Raw genomic sequence first — 6,966 nt, forward strand, 5'->3', positions numbered from 1 at the left:
ATATTGTAAGTTAATAACCCCCAGGAATCCTAGAGGCTATTTTAAAACATTGTATTAAGAGCCCTAGAAGAATCTGTGATGAAGATCAAAAACACTGGATACTTAAAAAACAAAACCCCAGCTAGCTAGCTAGCAAATACAAGGCAGCCACAATAGCAGAAGCCAGGAAAAGAAGTACAGGGAAGGGGGAAAAAATGGAGAGGTTTGGCAGAACTCAGAACAGTGACCAGGGTGTTAAATGAAGAGCCTCAGAAGCTGACTGTCCCCTGAAATCTGACAGTGACCCCATCATGTTAGCTCACTGAGGATCACTTGAAATTGACTTCTCATCTTTGGCTATATTCCTTGATCTTTCTGGTGATGTACTGCCTCAGTTGTTATCTTTTTAAGATGTATATTGTCCCAAACTTCGTGTCACTTACATGGTTCCCCTGGGAGAATAAGTCTGTAGATACAGTTCCTGGTAAAAGTTTCCATTAGGCAAGTTACCCTTCTCCATTTCTGCAGTGAGGTAGAAGGGAGAAGACTAGGACTTGCAGATAGAAGTAAGAGGCTCAAACTTGTCCTGTGGTCTCTAACCCAGCCAGATGGCTAATGTGCAGTTTGTGTTGGGGACAGTCAGTGTACAAGTTAATAGTGGGCACAGTCCACAGCTGCTCTGAACCCCAGCACCCCAGCTATGCAAGCTCATAACACTGCAAAACAGCCGGCATCTGTGAAAGGAGTGAAAGGAGTACATGAGGCTGTGTGCTTTCTGAGAGAAGACCTTGAAATGCTTGTCTCTGCACCTCCCTTTCTATTTCCCTCCAAGGAAGCAGCCTTCTTATGAATATTAGAAGAATCAGAAGCAGTCTATGCTTAAAATTTTGACTTCCAGAACAGGGAAAGGAATGCAAGGTTTATAAACATATAAAGGGGAAACCACCCTGGTCTCAGACCCTTCTTCCAGGGAACTTCAGGAAGACTCTTGAAATAGGAGATGGAGATGGGGAGGAGGAGGTAGGTGGCAACCAGAAAGATCTCTGTCAAATGCACTTTGTGACTAAAGAATATAGATAAAATAGTAAGATGCAAATTGATGCCAAAGGCCACCAAGCATTAATTGGCTTAAGGCTTTGGAAATATAATGCCATTTTGTCATGCTATATATCTAATGAGAAAGGCTAGAAAACATTTGCAAGACATTCACCTTATGAAAATAATTTAAACATGAACTTATAAAGAATTTAAACATGAAGCACATTCCTGTGAAGGTTGTTTCTTGCTTTTTTCTGTGTCTTGTCTTCATAAAATTTGAGGTTTGTTATAAAGAACATGTCTTGTGAAATTTTATTTAATGAGAGTGGTTACTTGTTATGTTTGTGTTATTCCTGAGACTATAAAATTTGTTTACCTGTTTGAAGTAGAAAATTGGATTTAATCATTAAATGAGTTGCAATTTAATCAGTATAAAAACTGTTGTCAGATTCTCTTGACTCTGGAGGAAAAATAACTTTCTTCTTATTTCACTTAACATAGATATATTTTGAAGAACAATGCTAAATCTTGGCATTTTTCTCAACAAGTATTTGTTAATGTTATTATTATTTATTTTAGAGTCGGTGAGTCACCCGTAATATCTTCAGTGCAGTTTTCACAAATTATTATTCTTATTTGTATACCTTGTATCTGTATACTTATTGCTTATAGGGCATATAAGGAAAACTGGGTATATAAACTGAAGTTTGACCCCAGACTTATGGAAGGTGAAGAGCAATAGAACTAGTTGAGAAAGAAGGGGTGCACATCATGGGAAAGCTAGAGAGGAAATACTTGGTGCAGTGAAGAACCTAAGTCAAACAGGTGATGACAAATTCATGTTGATAATCTGGTGGTTGGAGAAGGTGAGATGTGCCTAATGCTCCCTAAAACCTTGCAAATAATATGAACCAAATTGCAGACGAATTTTCCAAAGTTTATTATCAAGTAGTCATAAATTGTAACTGTCATTTGGAAGAGGCAGCCTCAGGCACTCTACACCTATTATTTGCAGAACAGGCTCCCTTGGAAGAGGATGGGAAAGTATTCATATATCCAGGTAGGCAGAGAAAGCAGCAGGACCCCTTGGTTGTGTTCAAGTGCAGGGCCACTGGGCTCTTGACATCAAGTGCAACATAGTTGACATGATTGGCATAGATGTCAAGGTTGCTTGGATTCTTCCACCTTATTTAAGCAGAGTTGGTGGACTCTGTTCTATTATTTCTCATTTAGTTTTAATGCCACTAATTCTATCACTGTAAAATTTCTATTTCCTATAAGTACTAAACTTAACAAATGCTAGCATTGATTCAGATTAAAATATGTCACAGGCTATCTATGAAATATAACTCTCACATATCACAATACTCATGTGAAAATAATTTAGTATGATAATACTAATAGTAATGCCATTGTTTTTATTGAATGGATGAGTGAGGGAGTCATAACAATTAAAAATCTAACATTGAGTAAGCACTACCTCTGTGCTAACTATTGTGCTAATGATTGACTTCGTCTTATTTGATCATTACAAACCCCCTGTGACTCATGTGGGATTATTCATATTTTACAAATGAGGAAACAGACTTAAGATTAAGAAACTCACTCGAGATCACCTAATCAACTAGTATTAGGGCCACAGTTCACATCTAGTCTTGCTTAACATCAGAACACACACTGTTTGGGGAAGGAAAGGCATTTTGAGTATTAAACTGAGTAGTTTAAATTTAGACTCTTAACCAAATTGTGTACAGCAGGAATGAAATCTTTCTACCATAAGAAGGGAAAATGTTCAGAAATCTGCTCCAGGTGCAAGTGGTGGAAGACAATTAGAAAAGTCTCAAAAATTCAGACTTTGAGAATGAAAGGGATTTAGGGGTCCCTCATTTCACAGGAAACTGAAGAAGAGGAAGGGCTTGGTTTCATTTGTATTAATGATGAAAATGAAGTTAAGGGCGCCTCATAACTAGGTAAATGAGTGTATTTCCAACATGTTGCAATTCAGCCCATGTCCAACAACAGAATGCATGTGACAGTATGCTGATTTGGGAGTGTGACTTTTCTCCCCCCATCCACTGATGATATGAAGGCAACCTAGTTCTCCCTTATTTGTCCCCAAGGACAAATACCAGGAAGCAAACAAACAAGTAAATGCTGAAGGAATGATTGCATTTATTCAATTAACCTTCAAGTAACTTTTTCCGTAGTAAAATAATGAAAGAACTGACCTCCTATGCTGCAATGTATTAGGTATTGTGACACATACAAGAAGCAAGAACCACTGGAAGACAGAGAAAGGAAAGACTCGAGTCTAAGCGTGCAGCAGGCATCCTGGGGGAGGAGGTCTGTCAGTGATGCTTAAAGAATATGCAGGAGTTTTACAGGCGAAGAGGGAGGGTGACCCACGGAGAAGGAACCCCACCTAGCAGTGATGTTGAATCCTCAATGCCCATGGGGGATCGACTTCAGAATCCCTGTAGATAGCAAAATATGCAAGTGCTCGAGTCCCTTAAATAACACAAAGCAGTTTTTACCTCTAACCTGTATATACATCCTTCTATATGCTTTGAATCATCTCCAGGTCACATATGATACCTGAGACAACGTGAATGCTAGTCAATGGTTCCTGTGTTGTACACTGTAGGGAATATGACGAGGAAAAAAGCGTGTAAGCCAGGAAGTAATCCTAGCAACTTGGAAGGTGGAGGCAGGAAGATTGCAAGTTCAAGGCCAGCCCCCCCAACTTAGTGAGACCCTGTCTCAAAATAATAAAAGGGTTAGGGATGTAGTTCAGTGGTGGAGCACCACTGGGGTTGATTCCCAGTACTGCCCTCACCCCATAGAAAAAGCTTGTATATGTTCAGAACTGACAATAATTTTGATCCTTGTTCGGCTAAATCCTCAGATGCAGAACCCTTGGGTACAGAGGAACCAGTTGTATACCAGAGGGCAAAATGTTTTTGGACAAGTGATTGTCAAAACACAGTATGGCCAGAGGTTGATGTGTCTCAGGTTTAAACTTGCATTATTAGCTACCTGAGGGAGAAGGAGTTGGGAGAGTGGTCAGTGGAAATCTTATGCATATAAATTTACCATTTCTGCAATCCTAGGATTCTTGAGAGCAGAAAGGCCTACTATAAGTCTTGAGGGAAGTTAGGTGTTCATGACTAACACCTACTTGAGGATTTCTCTCAAGTGAAATCAAGGAATCAAAAGCATATTAGGAAAGGGAGAGAGCTTTATAGCCAAGTGCTACCTTGATACCTGGGGCAAATGTTCATGGATCTACTTATTAGAGCATCATTAGAACCCCTCCTATATGAGGTGAAGGGAGTCTCTTAGTGTTTGATGCTCTACCAGGAGGGCCCATGACACTTTTTAATGCACCAAGGTGTTTCTCTACATGAATTATTAAATAAGTACATCAGAATTCATTTCCAACTCTCTCACTGCTAGGCCTAGCTCCTTGCCACCAGCAATCAGGCATGGACATGCTCTTGACGATAATTCTGAGCTCTCTGATAGGAGTTTCAAGTGTCCAGTCAGTAAATCTATTTGCATTAAAATCTAAGGTTTCTTTCTTGTTTTTAATCCTCCGCTAGCTGTCCTGCAGGAACAGATGTTGTTATTCTAAGCCTGGCATATTATTGGAATGACTTAACTCTATCTTCCATTGCCAGCTCGTTGTGTTTAGGGTTTGAAGACTTTGCAGTGTTTCCTTTTCTTCTTTTGATTAAAACGATGTGCCAAAAACCATATAGAAATCAGAGACCATAAGCTTTCCAAGAGAGTCTTGAGAGTCTTTGCAGGAGCAAAGAAGTTTCTCTGAATAGCAGGGCCTGCTCTCCTTCTGTCTTTTTTTTCCCCCCTCTGCAGAACTGGCTCCAAACCTGCTCTCCTCTGGTGCAGCTTGATATGCCGTGTCTAATGTGCAGTGACAAGGGCTTACGTGGGTAGAGGAGGGGCTGGCTTCCACTCAGCAATACCCTGGAAGCTCTGATCCCAGAGCTTGGACTTCCAGGTGTAGATTTCAATAGAGAGCTTCTGTTTACAGAGGAAATATCCAGAAGTATTCCTTACTTTGTCTCTCCTTGCCTAATCTTTTCCATTTTTCTTAAAATGTGCAGCCTTCTCACTCAAGTTGTATTTTTAAGGATTTCCAGGGACTTTTTTAATACATAGTAATTTCACATACTTTTAGTTCTCATTAGATATTTTGTATCTTCACTTTTGTTACAGATGGAAGCCTTGTGTCTACCTACCAAGAGAAAAGTCAACCATGCTAGCATAATGGTAACTAGTCACTGAGAGCTCACCACCGATGACATTAGGGAATGGTGGGGACTGTTAAAGACAGTGTCTTGTCTGAAATGGTCAACTGGTACCCAGCTTTAACCAATTTTTGCTTTGTAGAAGTAGATGTAGACAAGATATAAATAAATCTTCCCATGGTTTCTTCAGAGAACCTGGAAATCTGTACTTTTGTTTTGTTTTGGTTTTGGTACTGAAAATTGAACCCAGGGGTGCTTTCCTACTGAGCTTTACCCCCAACATTTTTTTCTAAATTTTGGGTCTCACTAAGTTACTTAGAGCCTCCTAAATTGCTGAGGCTGGCTTTGAACTTGCAGTCCTCCTGCCTCAGCCTCACAAGATGCTAGAATAACAGGTGTGTGCCACCATGCCTGTGCCTGGTGAAAATCCCTACTTTTATTAAAAAAAAAAGAAGAAGAAGAAGAAGAAGAAGAAGAAGAAAAACAGCTTTAAAATGTTGGGATTTATTTTTTTTTTAACCTGAAAAGGGCAGTCAAGATGATTATGAAGTAGATTTGTTCTAGAGGTGTCCTGAGGTTTCAGTTACAATCTAGGTCCACTCTGCTATTCTGCAGATGAGGAAACTGAAGTTTGGAATGGTGAACTGACTTCCTGGTAGCCCTGGAATGAGTTAGAAACAAGTGCAGGAAGAATGAGGACCCTGGTCAGTGCCTTGCATCTCTTTCCAATCATTTGCCAACCCCTACTGTACACAGCTATTCCTACACCTAAGGTCAATTCTCCACTATATTATAACCTCCTCCACATATGTCTTTTATATTTTATATTATTCTTAAAACAGGTGCAAGCTACTGTTCAACTCATGCTTGGATGAATAAATGGATAGCGAGATAGTCAAAAGGATGGATGGATGGATGGATGGATGGATGGATGGATGGATGGATGGATCAACGAAGAAATTATCATAGTTTCTTAATGGTACATTATCAATTCGATTATGAGAAAGGGTTGACATAGGAATGGGGACCCTTATATTCTGGCTTATTTTATATTACACTAATTTAACCAAGCTAAAGTGATTATCATTCTTAGCACTTCATCAGAGTCCACACGTGCCCCCACCCCTAACCCTGAGCTAAAGAATTATTTATTACTTTATAAGATGATAAGCACACAATTGTTTATTGTAACAATGTTTGAAAAAACTGGAAATAAATTGAATGAGCTCAGTAGAAAAAATATATATCGGTATATCCATCTACAGCATGGAATATGACATGATCACTGAAAATAATAAATTAGACTGATTCTATCATTTGAGATGTCCACAAAGCACAATTCATTGAAAAATTAAGATACAGAAGAATAGACATGATAGTATCCCAATATTTAAATTTAACCCTCCAATTTGTGAGTGTGTATGTACATTTGTACCTATATATTCTTTTTTGAATCATATGTTCTCTGTAGGAAAAAATTAAATATATACATTAATATAATTTACTTGAGTGCCCTGTTGTGGGAGACTACAGAAAGCATGAGAGGAAGAAGAGGAGCCATGAATAAAAGAAAAAAACTAAAATATGACCTCTTTTCTAGGCATTGAGGAAGAAAGTGATGGAAGGGGTCAGGAGCAAAATGAGACCCAGCAGAAAGCATGAAGAAAGTTAGACGAGA

This window comes from Sciurus vulgaris (assembly GCF_902686455.1).
Source record: "Sciurus vulgaris genome assembly, chromosome: 3".
Lineage (NCBI taxonomy): Eukaryota > Metazoa > Chordata > Mammalia > Rodentia > Sciuridae > Sciurus > Sciurus vulgaris.